This window comes from Tursiops truncatus, chromosome 1 (assembly GCF_011762595.2).
Source record: "Tursiops truncatus isolate mTurTru1 chromosome 1, mTurTru1.mat.Y, whole genome shotgun sequence".
Taxonomy (NCBI): domain Eukaryota; kingdom Metazoa; phylum Chordata; class Mammalia; order Artiodactyla; family Delphinidae; genus Tursiops; species Tursiops truncatus.
The window spans coordinates 39,231,789-39,251,114 of NC_047034.1; positions in this window are offsets into that span (position 1 = coordinate 39,231,789).

The window sequence follows — 19,326 nt, forward strand, 5'->3', positions numbered from 1 at the left end:
AGAGCTTCTGCAAAAAAAATTAAAAATAGAACTACCATATGGATCCAGCAATTCTACCCCTGGGTATACAACCAAAGAAAATGAAAACACTAATTCAAAAAGATACATAGGGCTTCCCTGGTGGCGCAGTGGTTGAGAGTTCGCCTGCTGATGCAGGGGACACAGGTTCGTGCCCTGGCCCGGGAAGATCCTGCATGCCGCGGAGCGGCTAGGCCCGTGAGCCATGGCCGCTGAGCCTGTGCGTCCGGAGCCTGTGCTCCGCAATGGGAGAGGCCACAACAGTGAGAGGCCCGCGTACCACAAAAAAAAAAAAAAAAAAAGATACATATACCTCAATGTTCATAGCAGCATTATTTACAACAGACAAGATATGAAAGTAACCTAAGTGTCCATCAACAGATGAGTAGGATAAAGATGTCATATATATATGTATATATATACATATATATGTATATATATTATGGAATATTACTCAGCCATAAAAAAGAATGCAATGTTGCCATTTGCAACAACATGGAGGGTGTTATGCTTAGTGAAATAAGCCAGACAGAGAAAGACAAATACTCTAAGTTATCACTTATATGTGGAATCTAAAAAATAAAACAAATGAACAAATATAACAAAACATAAACAGACTCACAGATACAAAGAACAAACTAGTGATTACCAGTGGGGAGGGGGAACGGAGAGCAGCACAGATGTGGATAGGCAATTTAGAGGTACAAATGACTATGTATACAATAAACAAGCTACAAGGATATAGTATACAGCACAGGGAATACAGCCAATATTGTATAACTTTAAATGGAGTATATAATCTATTAAAATTTTGAATCACTATGTTGAACACCTGAAACTAATATAATATTATAAATAAACTATACCTCAGTAAATATAATATTATATTTATATATATTTTATATATTAATATATAATATATTATATATATTAATATAATATATATTAATATATATAATTATATATATTGTTATATATAAAATATATTATATATTAATATATTATATTTATATATATTTATATATATTATAATATTATAAATAAACTATACCTCAGTAAACAAATCTTAATAAAAACTGATCATTAAGTGTGAAATAAACTTTTTTAAAATGCTATATACTAAGAGAAATGGTAGGTTTAGTGTCCATCCAACCTATTATTGGGTTCAACAAATAGATGTGATCACAAGCATGTGGTAGTTCACATTCAAGGTAAAGGGAAGGTACAGACAAGACCTTAAAAATCCACTCAGGTGCAAATGCAGATGACCTTATGTAGGCTCTCTAAGTTCTCTTTATGCACTATTGGCTCATGCTCCCTACCCGATCATAAAGCAGTTTTTTCCTATTTTTCCCAAAATACCACCCACCAAGTTCTAATAATAACGTCATACATTTGAATAGTGCTTGATGGATTACAAAGCATTTTTATACACAGTATCTCTCAATATTAGCAAAGACCTCATGAGGTAGGTATTATCAGCTAGAAGACTGTCTCCCATTTTGTGTCTGAGACTTGCAGACCAGATTGTTTCCTCATAGCTTTTGTTAATTTAGACTCCAATTCCAACCCGCTCCACCTCTGTAATTTCAGACTAAGGAGTTTTAATCTTTTTGTTGGTCCTCATCTGGACACCTCTCCATCTCTTTAATGATTTTCAGTTGCCCTAAAGTTACTTTTTAAAAGGCTTATTTATACTGTGGGAGAAAAGAAAAGATAAAACCCTGCTTTTAACAAAGAAGCTGTCAAAATTGGCAAGCTAGTTTGTTTTCTGATGAAGACAGTCACTGTAAGAGGCAGTAAAATGACAAATTGATTTTTAAAATTCTTTTTTCGCTGCAGTAGAAAATTATCATTAGAGTAACAATCATTTCAGCTACAGAACACAATGAAATTGTATTTACTTCATCAGGAAAGGTCTATATCTGCCCAGCAAGGGTCCATTAAAGTCAGAGGGCTGAGTGCATTCACAGCAGTAATGAATGCAGGTGTTCTTCAAGCAACAATAAATTTTAGACTAAAATCTTAAGGAAAATCTCTATGGAAAACCCTGTCTTGCTACTGACTTTTGTCTCATCTCTCTCAAAATATATTTAAACAGGCTGCCTGCCTCCCATCTACTTAGTCCTCTACCCTTTGACATCTGACATCCATCTTATCTTCCCTCTTACATGTCACAACGATGCCTAATCATCAACTTTAATGACTCTTCCTGATTTTCTAGCACCCACAGGCATATGGTTTCCATATCAATCCTTTCAGTCCAACTTGTCTCCAAACTTCTATTTCATTCTGACTTTTGGACATCTCAATGCGGAAATCACAGGGGCACTTCAAACTCAATATATCCAAAAGAGAAATAACATTAATTGAATACATTTATTTCAGGTGTATGCTCAGTAACATAACCAAAAATGGAATCACTTTCTTTGCCTGTGGCTCCTAGACTTATTCTCCTTGTATCTGTATTCCTTTTCTACTAATGGAATCACCATCTTCTGAGACAGACACTCTTTTCTCTCTCTCAACCCCATATCCTAATCAACCACCAAAGCATGTCAATTGAACCTATGAAGCAAAACTCCTATCCATACATCCATCCATTCATTTATCCCTTCTTCTCTATTCAAATTTAAATGTCTCCAATACTGTCAAGTCATTATTTTTTCTTCACAGTGCCATGTTTGTTTTATTTTGACTATTCCATAGCAAGAGTAATGAAAATTTTTAAAGGTAAAAAAAAAGATAGTCAACTATACAGTTAACATTCCCTTCCAGTGTAGGCCCAGTATACATAATTTTATACAATTTAACTATAGTAAACATTTAATTTTAAAGCCTGTCTTGATTATAAGAATCACATTCATATTTATCCATGTCAGTCTTTGTAGCTATCTTTAAATGAAAATATCACATTTCATCCAAATGATGTAGTAAACATTTCACTATTATGAGACTCTTAGGTTGTTTCCAGTGTTACATGTTTAGAGATAATGCTGCAGGAATATTCACACACATGGGATTTTTTTCTTCCTTTGAATTACTTCCAATGAATATTTTAAAGAGTGAGTTAGGTCCAAAAGTTTATATTAATATATTTTTTCTAGCCATCTATTACTACATTATTTTCCCAAAGGTTCATAACCATTTTCAAAGTATTAGTTTGTCAGTTTCACCACAACCTTTCAAGAATGAGCACTATGTTGGGTTAAGTGTGAAGTTCATGATGACTAGTAAATGTATAAGGTTGTGCAACCAACACCACAATACAGCTTTACTACATTTCTAGTATCCTCCAAATTTTGGTTCATTCACCAGTTGAACATTTGGGTTGTTTCCAGGTTTTCAGTTATTATTAAAAATTCTGTTATGAACATTTACATACATGTTTTTGTGTGAGCATATGCTTTTACATACCATAGGTAGACAACTAGGAGTGGAATCTCTCAGGTGTGTGGTGAATTTATGTTTAATGTTTTAGAAATTGCCCAAATATTTTTTAAAGTGACTACATCATTTTACATTCCTACCAGCAGTGTATAAGAATTCCAGTTTCATAACATCTTCATCAACACTTGATACTGTCTTTTTTATTATGATGGATGAGTAGACATATCTTATTTTTGTTTTAATTTGTATTTCCCTAGTGGTTAATGATTTTAAGGATCTTTAGTCATGCTTATTAGCCATTGAATACCTTCTTTGGTGAAAAGTCTTTTCAAATCTTTTGCCAATTTTTAAATGGATTGTTTAATTGAATTGTAAGCGTTCTTTATATATCCTAGGTACAAGTACTTTATTGGTTATATGATCTGCAAATATTTCTTCCAGTATGTAACTTGTATTTTCACATTCTTAATGGTGTCTTTTGAAACACAAATGTTTTTAATTTTGATAAGGTTAAATTTATCCATTTTTTCTATGTATTAGACTTTTGGTATTGTATCTAAGAATTCTCTGCCTAACGCAAGGTGGCAAAGATTTTCTCCTATGTTTTCTTCTAGAACTTTTATAGCTTTAGCTTTTACATTTGGAGCTATGATTCATTTTGAGTTAATTTTGGTATATGGTTTGAGGAAGGGATAAGGATACCTGATTGCCTCAGCACCATCTGGGGAAAAGATTATCCCTTTTCCCAGTGAACTGTTTTAGCACCTTTGTTGAAAAACAGGTGATCATAAATGTAAAGTTTATTTCTAGATTCCAAATTCTACTCCATTGATCTATATGTCTATCCTTGTGCTAATTCCATACTTTCTTGGTGCCTATGGCATTAGAGCAAGTTTTGAATTCAATTAGTGTAAGTCATCCAACTTTTATTCTTTTTGATATTATTGTAAATAAAACTGGTTTCTTAATTTCATTTTTTCGATTTTTTGTTGCTAGTATGTAAGAATAGCATTGATTTTTGTATATTGACCTTGCATCCTATTATCTTGTTAAATTTGTTTATTAGTTTTGGTAATTTGTAGATTTCTTGCTATTCTACACACAGAATCATTTCATCTGCAGATAAAGATAGCTTTACTTCTTCCTCTCCAATCTGAATACCTTTAACTTCCCCCCTTCCTCCCATCTATCCTTCCTTTTCTTTCTTCTATTTCTTCCTTCCTTCCTACCCTCCTTCCTTCCTTCCTTCCTTTGTTTCTTTCTTCCAAATCTTAGGGATAAAACATCTAGTTTTTCACCACTGTGATGTTAGCTGTGGGTATTTCATAGATGCTCTTTATCAGGTTGAGGGAGTACCTTTCTGCTCCTCGTGTACTGAGAGTCTTTATCATGGATGGGTGTTGGATTTCTTTAATGCCTTCTCTGCATTATTAAGATGATCATGTGGCCTCTGTACATTATTCTATTAAAGTGGTAATATTATATTAATTAATTTTTGGATGTTAAAACCATACATTCCTGAGATAAATTCCTTTTGGTCATGGTGAGTAACTATTTTTATATGTTGCCAGATTTGGCTTGTTAATATTTTGTTGAGAAGGTTTGTATTTATGTTCATAAGACATATTGGTCTGTTGTTTTCTTATATCTTACATTGTCTTTGTTATTAAAGTATTATTAGTCTCATAGAGTGTTCTCTGTCTGTTTGATGTGTTCCCTCTTTTTCCATTATTAAAGAGTTTTGTGCTATTATTGTCATACATATCACATCTATATATGTTATACACTCAACAATACATGATTATAATTCTTCCTTCATTCAATCTTGTGTCTTTTAAGGAAGTTAGGAGAAGAAATGATAAAGAGGTACATTTAATAGTCTTTGAATACATGTATTTACTATTCTTATGTCCTTCTTTTCTTCCTGGGGATTCAAGTTAAATCTAATGCCATTTCCTTTCATTCTGAAGGACTTCATTTAATATATCTTATAAAGCATGTCTGCTAGCAACCAATTCTTCCATTCTTTGTTTATTGGGAATGTTTTTACTTTACTTTCATTTGTGAAGGATAATTTTGATTTATATAGGATCCTTGGTTGAATTTGGTTCAATAGAATTTTGCTTTTATTTTTATCACTTGGAATATGTCATTTCATTGTTTTCTGGCCTCCGTTGTTTCAGATGAGAAGTAGGCCTTTAATTGTATCAATAAGCCTATTAGCAATTTTTTCTTTCAGATTTCACGATTTGCACTTTGTCTTTTACTACATAAATGTTTCTTTACTCTTCTCTCTGTTCTCTGTTCAGATTAGATCTTTTCTATTGATCTATCTTCAGATTCACTTATGTTTCTTCTTCCATCTTAAATCTGTTGTTTAGTCCCTCTAGTGAATTTTTTATATTTCAGTTACTATACTTTTCAATTCCAGAATTCTTGTTTAATTCTGTGTTATAATTTCTGGCTCCTTATTTGTTGAATCATTATTTTCATACTCTCCTTTAATTCTTTAAATAGTTCCATTCAGTTCTTTGAACATGCATATAGCTTCTTTGAAGTCCTGGTCTGCTAAACCCAACATTTGAGGACACTGAGAGGCAGTTTCCATTGACTGCTTTTTTTTTCCTAAGTATGGGTCACACTTTACTGTTTCTTTGTATGCGTCAACATATTTTGTTGAAAACTGGATATTATAGATAATAGAATCATAGAATCATAGTAACTCTGGATCCCGATTTTCCACCCTTGAAGGTTATTGTTGTTTGTTTGTTTATACCTTGCCTGAGGGAAATCTGTGAATTCTGTCTCCCTCACTGTGTGTGGTCATGTTGCCTCTGTTAAGTTGTATTTCTTTTAACTTTTATTATTCTTATTTTTATTTTTAAGACTGGATTCTTAAGAGTCACTCCTGTGTCTATTGTCTACATAGTTTGGATGTCAGTCAATGATAGGACAAAGGATGTGATCAAACACCTCAAGCCAATAAGGCTTCCTTCCTCTGCCAGTGAATATATATGTAGGTAGGGGAGTCCATTCAAAGTTCAAGTTGTTTAAATCTGCATAGTATTTTGCTTGCTGTTAGGCCTTTATTGTCTCCTCTGCATGTGCAAACAACCTCAATTGCCCAGGAGTATGTGGTTAGTTTGGGCCCTCTCTGGTCTTTGCTATATCCCAGTCAGAAATATGCTTGCATTAATCACAGCTGTAACCTCAAGCTACTAGAGATGGTGGCCTTCCCCATTCACCCTACCACTGAGATTGTCACTTCTATGACAATGCTGATAGGTGTGGGCATCACCAGTTAATCCAAATCAAATGAATCCCCTTTGACTGCAGCAGTACAGCTGTGGGTCCTCGAGAGCCTGCCTTGCCCTGGTAGAAGCACCATGCCAACAGAGCTGTGGGGGAAGGAGAGGATATTAGAGGACCTCCAAGCGAAAAGGTCACAAACTGTCACTATTCTTACCTGAAGTTCTGCAGGTTTTTAAGTATAAATGCTTCTCAGATTATTGTATAACTTAGGCCAATTTCTAGAGCACTGAAATTGTTATTTTTGCCGATTTTGTCAAGTTTTAGAGCTACCTTTTAGGGAGAGAATTTGCCAACCTCCTCATTCAGCCATAGGTAGCCTGTATTTTTAATTTCTCATTATTGTTTCATTTAGCATTTTTAATTATTATAAAGGTTGAACTTTTTTATCTGTGTTTCCCTTTGAGTGAATTTTCCACTCTCCAATTTTGCTCTTATTCATCTTTCTCATCTCTGTGAACGATTACTATAGATATTAAATCTTTGCCTATATATTTGAGGTATTAATCAATTATTTTTCTTATATTATCTTTTCTTGTTAAATATTCTTTGTTTATTTCACTCATCTTTCTTTTTTAAAAAAATATTTATTTATTTATTTGGCTGCCTTGGTCTTAGTTGTAGCATGCAGGCTTCTCTCTAGCTGTGGTACATGGGCTCAGTAGTTGTAGCACATGGGCTTTGTAGTTGTGGCATGTGGCATGTCTAGTTGTGGCACGCAGGCTCTCTAGTCATAGTGCACGGGATCTCTAGTTGTGGTGTGCGGGCTCTAGAGCACAGGCTTAGTTGTCCCACAGCATGTTCTCCAACTAGGGACTGAACCCGTGTCCCCTGCATTAGAAGGCGGATTCTTAACCACTGGACCACTAGGGAAGTCCTTATGTTATCTATAATTTTTCCTCAGAGGCTTTTTATTTCAAGCTTTAGAGTGTTTTCTGGTGGTTAAACCTGAGAATGTTTCCCAGTTACACTTTACTAAAACCAGTTTTAGTGGCTTCTCAACAATCCCCCAATCTCTCACCTCCAGCCAACTTTATACGGTACTTTTTTTATACAAACAAAATATTCATTAAGTGTTTAATGAATTAAATTATTTGTAATAGGAGATTGAAATAAAAGGCAAGATTAATTAGTGAAATCAAATTAAAGAATATAATACAGTTTTATTTATTATATTTATTGCACTGTCCTTTGCATTTGACAAAGTAACACCAGGAGGTTCTAGCAGAATAATAAACGAAGACATTTGTAATTTGGCAATATAATTAACATATCCCCAAATGTTAAATTATTTCAGAAATTTGGATTAAATACGCTCTGTCCACCTCTTCCATCTCATTTTCCCTTGAAATGGCTTCCTTCATGGTTGAAAAGCTTTAGTCCAGGCTTCATCTGAAACAGTTGCTGAATGAGTACCACATGAAATTGGTAGCTGGACAAGGGATAGGAGCTCAAATGGAAACCTGATCCCCAGATGCAGGTCAAGGCAGCCATAATGGAGAGGACGAGGTGGGGCCCCACAAGGATCTTCACACTGATAACAGGGCTTGCTGCCTGAGGTAATCAGCCTATAGCTAACTTACGCTATCATTGGATTTCCAGGCAGCATGCTGATGACAGCCTGATATCCCTACCCTCCAGTGCACTACCAGGAAGCAATCCACCTAGGAGGCTGTTGGGATAAATGTCTTGTGAGCTAAGAAGCTATAACATTACAAATGCATATTGAAGGAAGATGATACAGAAATGGCATGTGCAAACAAACAGATGGGTCAGCAGGAACCCCAGAGAAAAGAAAAGAAAAGAATAATGTACAGTTTTATGACACAATCTTGGCTGAAAGAGATTCTGACTGTTGCAGCTGAATTATCTGGTCATGAAAAAGGTATTAGCAGTAATAGGCAGAGACAGTCCATCCAGCTCTCTACTCTAATCGTAGGCTCTCCGTAGGGAGATGGCACCCAATATACATTGAGAAGCAACAACATAAGAAGCTATGAGAACAGGCATCACGATGTATTGGGTTGGCCCAAAAGTTCATTCGGGGTTTTTGTAACGTCTTATGGAAAAATCTGAACAAACTTTTTGGCCAGCCCAATATTAGGCACTGTGTGTGTGTGTGTGTGTGTGTGTGTGTGTGTGTAGGCATGTATATGTACACATATATATATATATATATATATATATATATATGAGATGGCAGATATTGCCAACTGAATTTTACATATAAAGATAAGGAAGCTTAGTTATAACTGCTACTCTTGTCCTCTAGCTCCAAGGCCTATGTGTTTCCACTATGACAATTTTTCTAAATCTTCATTAGGTGTCTTAAAACTGTGAAGAAGATTTCATTAACATCCCATTGCTGGAACAGTTATATCCCTCTTTCTAAATAATCCTTTGGCTTTCAGGAACAAATTTTTCATGAATGGGGTAACACGTGCTAAAGTCATTCAGGTAAGATTTTTCCCAGTCAAGGCAGACAGTGTTTATAGCATATTTAGACGAGATGGAAACAGGCAAGGAATCTAACCCAGGTCTTATTCTACACATCAACCATGTTGGACTACATGTCAAGGAACTGACTGCCAAAAAGAAAGCTAAGCGTTAGAGATATGATTGCTGTAGGAACTACGTCTAGTCCAAGGGACTCCTTAGCCCGTGAATGAGTCATAAGAGAAACAAACAAACAAAAATGAATCATCCCTTATCATGCCACGGCTATCTGAAGAAAATCACCAGCCTGAAAAAGAAGAGTCACTGTTTGGCTTTCTTAATGATTGAGTAGGAGTGACTGTGTGGCTCTTCCAAGTGACTTGGGTCATTAATATGGGGGACACTTTTTCAATATAAAAATCTCTTGGCTGGCTAGCTATAAATACTATCTCAACTAGGAGTGACATAATCCGAAACCAGATTCTCCTTCTCTATAAATATGTTCAAATTGCCCAAAGTCCATCTACACTGTCAAAGTGAAGTAGAAATGGGGCCAAAATTTCAGTGACTCAGGCAAAGTTTCCTGAGACATTTTTTCCTCCACATCAGAATCGTTTCCTTTGTTCCAACTGCCTTCATTTCCCACTTTGTTTTAGAAGGGAAGACTGTTTGGGGACAGAGCAAGGAGCTGAAATTTTCAAGGTATGATGGGGAGTGAGGGGGTAGGGAAATCCATATGTGAGAACACATGCATGTATGAACATGCGTGTGTAAGTCTGGTGTGTAGGTTGGGGAAGAGTCGTGGTCTGAAAGAAGATGTCAAAAATAAAGATCATATCAGTTACAAGGAAAAGCTCAGGAACCAATCAGGCAAGAATTAGAAAATTGGTCTAGAAGTCAAGAAATCTGATCCCTAGTCCCACCCGCAATAAGGCTTTGAACAAGTCAATTGTTCCTGACCTCTGCCTTCCTTTTTCATAAAGTTTTCAACATCCACACAGGGATGTTGAAAATAAAATTAAATAACAGATAGGAAAAGGATGTGAAAAGTAATAAAAAGCTTTATTATTGCGAGACAGGCCAAGAACTGTTTAAAAATTCAGATGAACCTAAAATAAACTAAGCACAGTAACTCAAGCCAGCACCATTGCAATAAGCCATCACCTGGGAAAGTCATCTCCTGATAGTGGAATAAATATTTAGAAGTAACACATTTGAAAGTGTTGCCCCAAGACATAATAAATGGTCATAATGATTAATTTGGGGAATGAGAACTTAGAATTGGATTCTGTGAGAACAGAGGACCTATAAGCACTTTATACAAATATTTCTGTTTAATATATGAGGCTCAGCAGGGAAGCAATGCCCATGTTCTAGTAGAGTGAAAAAATCAGATTCTTACTCTAGGATAAAAACAAAATAAAATAGGAGCTATGCTTTATGTTGTGCTGCCTGCTTGAAATTAGACTTGACAACATTCAATAAAGCAAGTAAATTTCATTTGTCAAATGGCAGTGCTCTCCCACTAGCTGTGTGTGTCTCTATCATGCCTTGGAGACGGACATGCCTAGTAGGACGAACATAAGAGATGGTCAACGTATCTCCTTAGGTTTTAGCAACAACCAGGGGAGATGCAGAGTAAGTGTAGCAAGGTATCCAACAGGAAATGAAAACTTAGGGAGCTCCGTTTCCTTTTCCTTTTTCTTTTTTTTCACAGGAGAGGTGCTACTGTCATGCATTTTAGATTGCTTTTCCAGGAATGAACTGGGCCAAACAGTGGCATTTTCACAAGCTCTGTAAGTGCTCCTGGGATCCTGGGCCAGCTCACCAACGGTAAAAGAAAACACAGTGAGGCCAAGCTTCGTGGTTTTTCAATGCATCCTCCCCATACGAGGGCCACACTCTAAGTTCAGGATTCCTAGAGATGTGAGCTTGTGCTGTGAGTGAAATCTTTGACAAACGTCTAATGTGTTTATGAAACAAAAACAAAGATAAAAGACACCAAATACTAATTTTGTAAACAGAAACAGACATCAAAACCAGTCTGTGAATTTTACTATAGCCATGAGCTGAGATTTGCTCCCCAGCTGGCATATATATACAACAAACCCAATATTAGAGTCTATCCAGTTAGAGACTTAAATATTGGGTTGACTGTGACATCTACGTAGCCAGCCACAACAAGGGCATGTCCTCCAAAATATCGAGTGAACAGAGCCATATACCTCGTATGCCCCAGTGCCTCCTAAAATCAGGCTATTAATAAAGGTTTGATTTGATGTTGAGGAACAAAAATGAAAAAAAAAAACTGCAAAGAAATTGTGATCTAGAGCATCTTATATATCGCACTTCAGGAGATTGAAAACAGTCAAACTTCTCAAATGCTGTGAAAACCATGGGGCTACTAGGATAATCTGTAGATATCAGATACCTATGGCTGGACATAACTCATCCTACCTGAAAAATCTTTGGTAATTTACCTGAAGAGTCACTTACTCTGTTTTCTACTCTCACGTTTTGCTGTTTGGCTTTTATAAGGGGCACTCTGTAACCAGCCCAATTTATTTTTAAAGCTTCTAAGTACTTTCTCTTCCCCAGTCCCTACTATTTCTTCTGTGCCACTGCGGAAAAGCTGTGTTATGAACACATGGCCCTGCTCTGTATATCCAGCTGCCTGGGAAAATACTCAGCTCATCTATATTTAATGTGTCTTTCCTGCTGATCCTTCAGGGTGCAAATCTCCCCCACCACATCTAATAAGCATGATGGATTCTATTCAGTTTAGCTAATGCCAGCCTATAACTAATTACAGCAGCATCCTCAAAGCAGGCTGGAGTTACAGCCTTGTCAAAATGCCCTTTATAAACAGCCTGTTTCTGGGGATTTACACAGCAAGTATAGGTGAATTCAATCGTAAATATGAGAAGAGGGTATAATGACGAAGCAGCCAACACTAGGAGCTTTGAGACCTAACTATTAAGGGAGGGAGGACTGTGGATCCTTGGAGTAAATGAAGAAGAATGAACATTGCAACATTCCAGAGGGGCCAGCTGACCGTTTACTCATGTCATACTAAGTGTTATGCTAGGGAAATCTGGCAGCCAGCAGGCTGCTCACACGTCAAGAAAAGACTCACAATGACGTGGACAAGCTACTGTTTCACCATTCCAAGTGTGACCCTGGGCAAGGTACCCTCTCTGAACATTAGGTATCCCATTGGAAGATGGGGTGGCAGCAGAGTTTGGTGGAAAGAACACTGACTCAGTAGTCAGACAGATGTGGATTCCAAACCTGGCTCCACCTCTGGGGGCTCTATGAGAGAGGAAGCTACTTAGCCTTTCTAAGCCTTGGTTTCCTCATCAGCAAAACAGAAATAATCACAACTACCCTGCACAACTGGGAGGATGCTGAGTGACACTGTTTATGAAGCACTGGCACAGTGCCCAACACATATTAGGAACTCAGTAAGTGATAACTATTATTGGTTCCAACATCCATATCCCAACCATTTTGATTATGAGAAACAAAAATGAGATTTCATGTGGAAAAAAGCTATGGTATGGTGAAAACTTTAAGTGCTTAAAGCATTATAATATGGAGTTTAGTTAGAATTCTACAATAACCTGGACAACCTATATTTTGTTATACTAACATGGATTATGGGAAAACAGGCAAGATAACTATGTGGGATGCCCCCCAAAAGCCCTTGCTTTGGCCCCTACTGCAAGCAGCTTTGGGCAGGAAAGAGCTCTCTGCAGAAGGCACCCCTTTGTCTTGTCACTAACCTTAACGCAGGTACCCCCATGCTCTACTCATCTCTGGTCCTAGCACACCTGTCAGATCTTTCAATCACATAATGCCTTGTCTAACCGGTTGGTTCTTTCTGTAGATCACAGAAGTAGAAATGAAGAATAAGTAACTAACAGATGACCAGATCTCTTCCCTAGCTTCCAGTTCAGTAATCTCGCGAACAAACTGTGTGAACAAGACAGCATCTACGAGCCTGCATGACAAGGCTGCACACAGTGGGGGACGGCGATGACTCTGACCCCCTATATCAATGATTAACTGAGATTACTTCCCTTTTTCCCTTTAAAAATTTTCATGGCTAAGCAGAATCTTCGGAGGTGGTTTTTGGGGAACACTGAGTCCACCATCTCCCCAGAGTGCCAGCGTTCTGATTAAAAGCAACTTTCCTTTCAACTCTCCTACGCTGTTGGTGGGAATGTAAGTTCATGCAGCCACTATGGAAAACAGTATGGAGGTTCCTCTGAAAACTAAAAATGATCCAGCAATTCCACTCCTGGGAATATACCTGGACAAAACTGTAATTCAAAAAGATACATGTACCCCTATGTTCACAGCAGCACTATTCACAATAGCCAAAACATGGAAACAACCTAAATGTCCGTCAACAGATGAATGGATAAAAAAGATGTGGTACATATATACAATGGAGTACTACTCAGCCATGAAAAAGAATGAAATAATGCCATTTGCAGCAACATGAATGAACTAGAGATTATCATACTAAGTGAAGTAAGGAAGAGAAAGAGAAATACCATATGATATCACTTATATGTGGAATCTAAAATATGGCACAAATGAACCTATCTACAAAACAGAAATAGACTCATAGACAGAGAACAGACTTGTGGTTGTCAAGCGGAAGAGGGGGCAGGAGAGGGATGGACTGAGAATTTGGGGTTGGTAGATGCAAACTGTTACATTTAGAATGGATAAACAACAAGGTCCTGGTGCGTAGCACAGGGAACTGTATTCAGTGTCCTGTGATGAACCATAATGGAAAAGAATATAAAAAAAGAATGTCTGTATGTGTATAACTAAGTCACTTTGCTGTACAGCAGAGATTGGCACAACGTTGTAAATCAACTCTACTTCAATTTAAAAAAAAAAGCAACTTTCCTTTCTACCAACATTTGCCTCTCTTGAGTATCGATTTTTGAGCAGCAAGCAGCAGGACCTGATTCAGTAACACTACTGGACAAGATGATATAAAATCAATTCCATTGCTGGAGTTAAAGTCCAGGACGAACGTTGTGTGTACCGTCATCAAAAGGCTGCCCTAGGGCTTCCCTGGTGGCGCAGTGGTTGAGGGTCCGCCTGCCGATGCAGGGCACACGGGTTCGTGCCCCGGTCCGGGAAGATCCCACATGCCGCGGAGCGCCTAGGCCCATGAGCCACGGCCGCTGAGCCTGCGCGTCCGGAGCCTGTGCTCCGCAACGGGAGAGGCCACAACAGTGAGAGGCCCGCGTACCGCAAAAAAAAAAAAAAAAAAAGGCTACCCTAAACTCAGAGCCCTCCACGATCCAGCCCCACCCCACCTTTCAAACCTCATCTCCCAATTCCTTCCTCACACACTATGCTCTTGTCCTCTACAGGGCAGCTCCCCGGGCCCTGAACACACCATGCTGCTCATACTCCAGACTGTGGCTGTCCTAGAGGGTCTGTCTTTACTCCTACCTCCTGATACTACTTTTCCCCTGGTTAAACTTCCTCATCTTCGGCATTCCTGACCCCTCTCTAAGAGGGACCAGCCTCAAGACATGCTTCCTCAGATGGTCCTCAACCAACACAGGCCATCTTTTATTCTGGGACACCTCTGCTTCCTCTGAAAAGCTTAAAAATCTAAACATATTCTATATGCTTTCCACATTTGAAGCTCTACTTAGTAAACTATGGCTCAAGGAGCTCTATTATCAATATTAGCGAAATCATATCAACAGATGTCAAAGGTAGGCTAAGCCCCACCCCGATATGTTATGACATTCAAGTCCTTAGTGGATGTTGGCATCACAATTCAGAATCATCCTCGCTGCAGCAGTGGAGGAAAATCTGCTTGGTTACAGTGTCATCTGTCAAAACCAGACTTCTCCCTTAAGGCACAGGCCATCTGCCGCCTCCGCCATGAAATCCCCCCGTGTCCATCTAACAATGCCTTCCTCTGCACTCTCAGAGCACTTTGCAAGGACCTCTGCATCCACTTGTTCACTTTCCCAACATTTGAGGGTGCATTTAGCTTATGTAAGGGGCTTTTGGACAACTAAAGATTCAAGTCCCCCCTGACCTATCAGCAGAGGTTGATGCAAATACCAACCCCTGGATCAACAAATTGGTGAAGAGCAGGCACTTGAAATCCAACAGTGAGAATGTCAGCTCCACTCCTTAACAAACTGTCACTCTAAGCGTCAATCTCCTCTCCTCTAAAATGGGAGTAAGACTCCTTCATTGAGTTGTGAAGATAAAATGAACCGGATGATGAGTATAATCAGTTAGCTCAGCACATGCCTGGCACATGGTAAGTGCCCAAGAAGTAGTAGCTATTTTATGGTATAATTGTTCTTGTCACCACTACAAGACAAAGAGATGTGTGCAGTGGAGCAAGGCACAAAGAGCAAAGGCAGCAAGGACTCACTCTGCTTTGTCTGCTCACCTTGCCTCTCTGAAGCTCAGTAAGTGTTCCTTGATTCAAATTTGGAGGGGTGGTGAAGAGCTCAGGGAAGACAAGGCTGAGAGAAAGAAGAGAGCGAAGGTAGCCAGTAGGTCAAAGTTCAAAGACATTCCAAGATGGAGGAAAACAGGGAAGAAGCAGATAAGGCCTGGAAGATTAGTGAGGCCACTACCAGCCCGACAGGAAAGTTTCCAAGTGGTCTGAGGCGACTCCAAATGCTAGTCAGGAGCTGGGCTGGCTACAGAAAAAACCAGCTGAGGAGGGTGTTAAAATGAGTTTCAGAACTCAGATTCAATAGATTGGGGTAGAGCCTGAGAATATGTATTTTCAACAGGCAACCTGGGTGATTTTTTAAAACTTTTTGTTAGAGTATAGTTGATTTACAATGCTGTGCTAGTTTCGGGTGTACAGCAAAGTGATTCAGCTATATGTAGCTATTCTTTTTCAGATTCTTTTCCATGATAGGTTATTACAAGATATTGAGTATAGTTCCCTGTGCTCTACAGTAGGACTTCTTGTTACCTATTTTATATATAGGAGTGTGTATATGTTAATCCCAAACTCCTCATTTATCCCTCCCTCCCCCTTTCCCCTTTGGTAACCATGAGTTTGTTTTCTATGACTGTGACTCTCTTTCTGTTTTGGAAATAAGTTCATTTGTATCATTTTTTTAGATTCCACATATAAGTGGTATCATATGATATTTCTCTGTCTGACTCACTTCACTTAGTATGACAATCTCTAGGTCCATCCGTGTTGCTGCAAATGGCATTATTTCATTCTTTTTACAGCTGAGTAATATTCTGTTATATATATACACCACATGTTCTTTACCCATTCATCTGTGGATGGACATTTAGAACAAGCAACCTAGGTGATTTTAATGTGCAGTCACGTTATACCCAGAACCAAAAAGCAGAATGAGCCCTCAGCACTGCCGTTCTGGCGTGGCCTTTAGAGCTGGCTGTGTGCAAAATCTCTCCTGCAACTGGAGCCTCTCGTTTTTAGCCAAGGCTCCATAAGGGGCTGAGTGTGAATGACCATCAAGGTGGTTCAAGTCTGTAACCTCAAGAATAAAGATGAGCTTCACCATAGCAATACTTCCTGAAGCCAAGCATCCTTGTGGGGTTAGTAATTGGTTTCAGATCATTTCCAAGGCTAACAACAACAACAAAAATAATAATAGCAGTACTAGTTACCAAGTGCCAGCAATGTGCCAGGCACTGTACTAGTCTCATGTTATCTAATTTAACCTCCTCAACCTCCTGCAAGATAGACACTGCCCTCATTAAAGGTAAGAAAACCAAGGTTCAAAGAGGATACCTAATGTGCCCAAGGCCACATAGCTAGTAACAGACAGAATCAAGCAGGCATTTGGTTAGTTCGTGATAAAAGGTGCTGCTGTTTGACTGAATGACAATTCTCTCTGCCAGTCTCAGGCCACCCCTTTTCTGCAGACCTGGCTTGAAACCATCCACCTGAAGAAATTATATTTTTTTCTAAAATTCCCAAAGCACTAAACACAGAGCTCCATTTCTGGTGCTATTCCGTCCATAACCAGTGAATAAACAGACATGAGGTAGTACGTTTCTGTCATACTTTTTGCCGAAGAGCACAAAACACATTCATATTTACTACCTCATCTGTTCTAGTGGTTGCTTTCAAAACACACACACACACACACACACACACACACACACACACACACACTTTTATTGGATTGAGACATAAATAAGGGGTTCTGTAAAACATCTGAAATGACATCTTTTACAAGGTCCCATTCTTTCCTCTAAGTGTTACCTTGCTGTTTGTCACTGTCTCTATTGAAATAGAATCTTTTCATTTTTATACATCCGTTTCAAAGAAGTCTGGTTATACAAAAACGTAACTAAAAAAAGGAATTCTCCTCTATTGCTTAGCACTCTTTATCTTCTATTTTTTTCATTATGCTTCACTTTAATGTGGTTTCATCTCTCTTTCCTAAATAGCCCCAAATGGTCTGCCAATCTGTTTACAACACACCTAAATCTACACTCACTATTGGCACTGCTTTCATGGGTACATCTTTGGACCATTGGGACCATCTCCAGCACCGCCATCCATGTCTCTGAGGCAGGCTATGCTTTGAAAAACTCTAGGTTGGGCCCTCGCCGTCCATGGCTGGGGTCTGACCATGGAGTACACATTCTTCTCTCTTACTCACCGAAGTTTATGAGAGATCAGGCCCCCACCTCTACCCTCACAATTATAATGATTGAAAACTCATGCACTATTTTAAGTTACTTGGCTTAATATGAAAACATATAAGTAACAAGGAACAACAACAACAACAAAAGTCCAAGAACTGTTAAGTAGCCTAGTGGGAGAGATGTTTTCTTTAAGTTTTTTTTTTTAATTGAGTTATAGTTGACTTACAATGTTGTGTTAATTTCTGCTGTACAGCAAAGTGATTCAGTTATATACATACACTTTTTTTCATAGTCTTGTCCATTATGGTTTATCACAGGATATTGATTATAGTTCCCTGTGCTATACAGTAGGACCTTGTTATTTATCCATTCTATATATAATAGTTTGCAGCTGCTAACCCCAAACTCCCACTCCATCCCCCCACTCCCCTCCCCCTTGGCAACCACAAGTCTATTTTCTATGTCTGTGAGTCTGTTTCTGTTTTGTAGATAAGTTCATTTGTGTCATATTTTAAATTCCACATAGAAGTGATAGCATATGGTATTTGTCTTTCTCCTTCTGAATTACTTCACTTAGTATGATAAGAGAGATGATTTTTTAAGGGACTTTTCTTGATCATCTCATACCACTCACTAGGGAGTATCTTATTCAACCTAGAAGGAGTGCTTCTCATACGCTCTAATTTCCAATATGCATACAGTGACATTCATGTAGTCAATTAATAAGCACTGAGTACTATGCCTTCAAAAGTTTTCAACATATTAAGAAGGTAACAGCGCACACACGTGCGCGCGCGCACGTGCGCACACACACACACACACACACACACAGAAACTACTGCTTCTTAAAGGAAAGCTTAGTCTTTAGTTCTTACAAAAGCCTCTGCTATCAGACAGTCAATGCTCACTTGTCTCCTAGCCAGCACCCTGAGACACACCTCAGCTAATCCCCAAACCTTATGTCTTATCCACAGAGCTTTCCTGTGCTTGAAGGAATATGTTTGACACTAACTCCCCAAGAAGTTTGCATTCTCATAAACTTTTAGTAGAGTTTACACATTTCTTGGACTCCTTTTTCTATATATTGTGGCTATGCCATGCTGTTGTTGGTAAAGGCTGGATAATCCAATAGAAGTCACAATCATCTAAGCCAAACAGGGTCCCTAGTCTGCAGTGAACTCGAGGTTAAGTCATCATCCAAACATGTAGTAATTCTGGAACCTCAACTGAGAAAACAAGATTTGTTCTGTCCCTTACTGGCTATGTGCTTCCCAGCAATGGCACCAACCTCTCTGTGTCCTGGACTCCATCCATAGTCAGAAGGTAATACATATACAAAAACCTGTACTTATAAAGGTTTTGTGAGATTCAAAGCAAAGATGTAAAAATATAGAACACTATAGAAATATTAAGTAATTACATTAGTGTTAGGAAAGAAAGTCTCTTCTATAGAGTATTAGGGGGAAAAGGCTCTTCTAAAGTTTAAAAGGCAATGAAAGAATTAAATGCAAA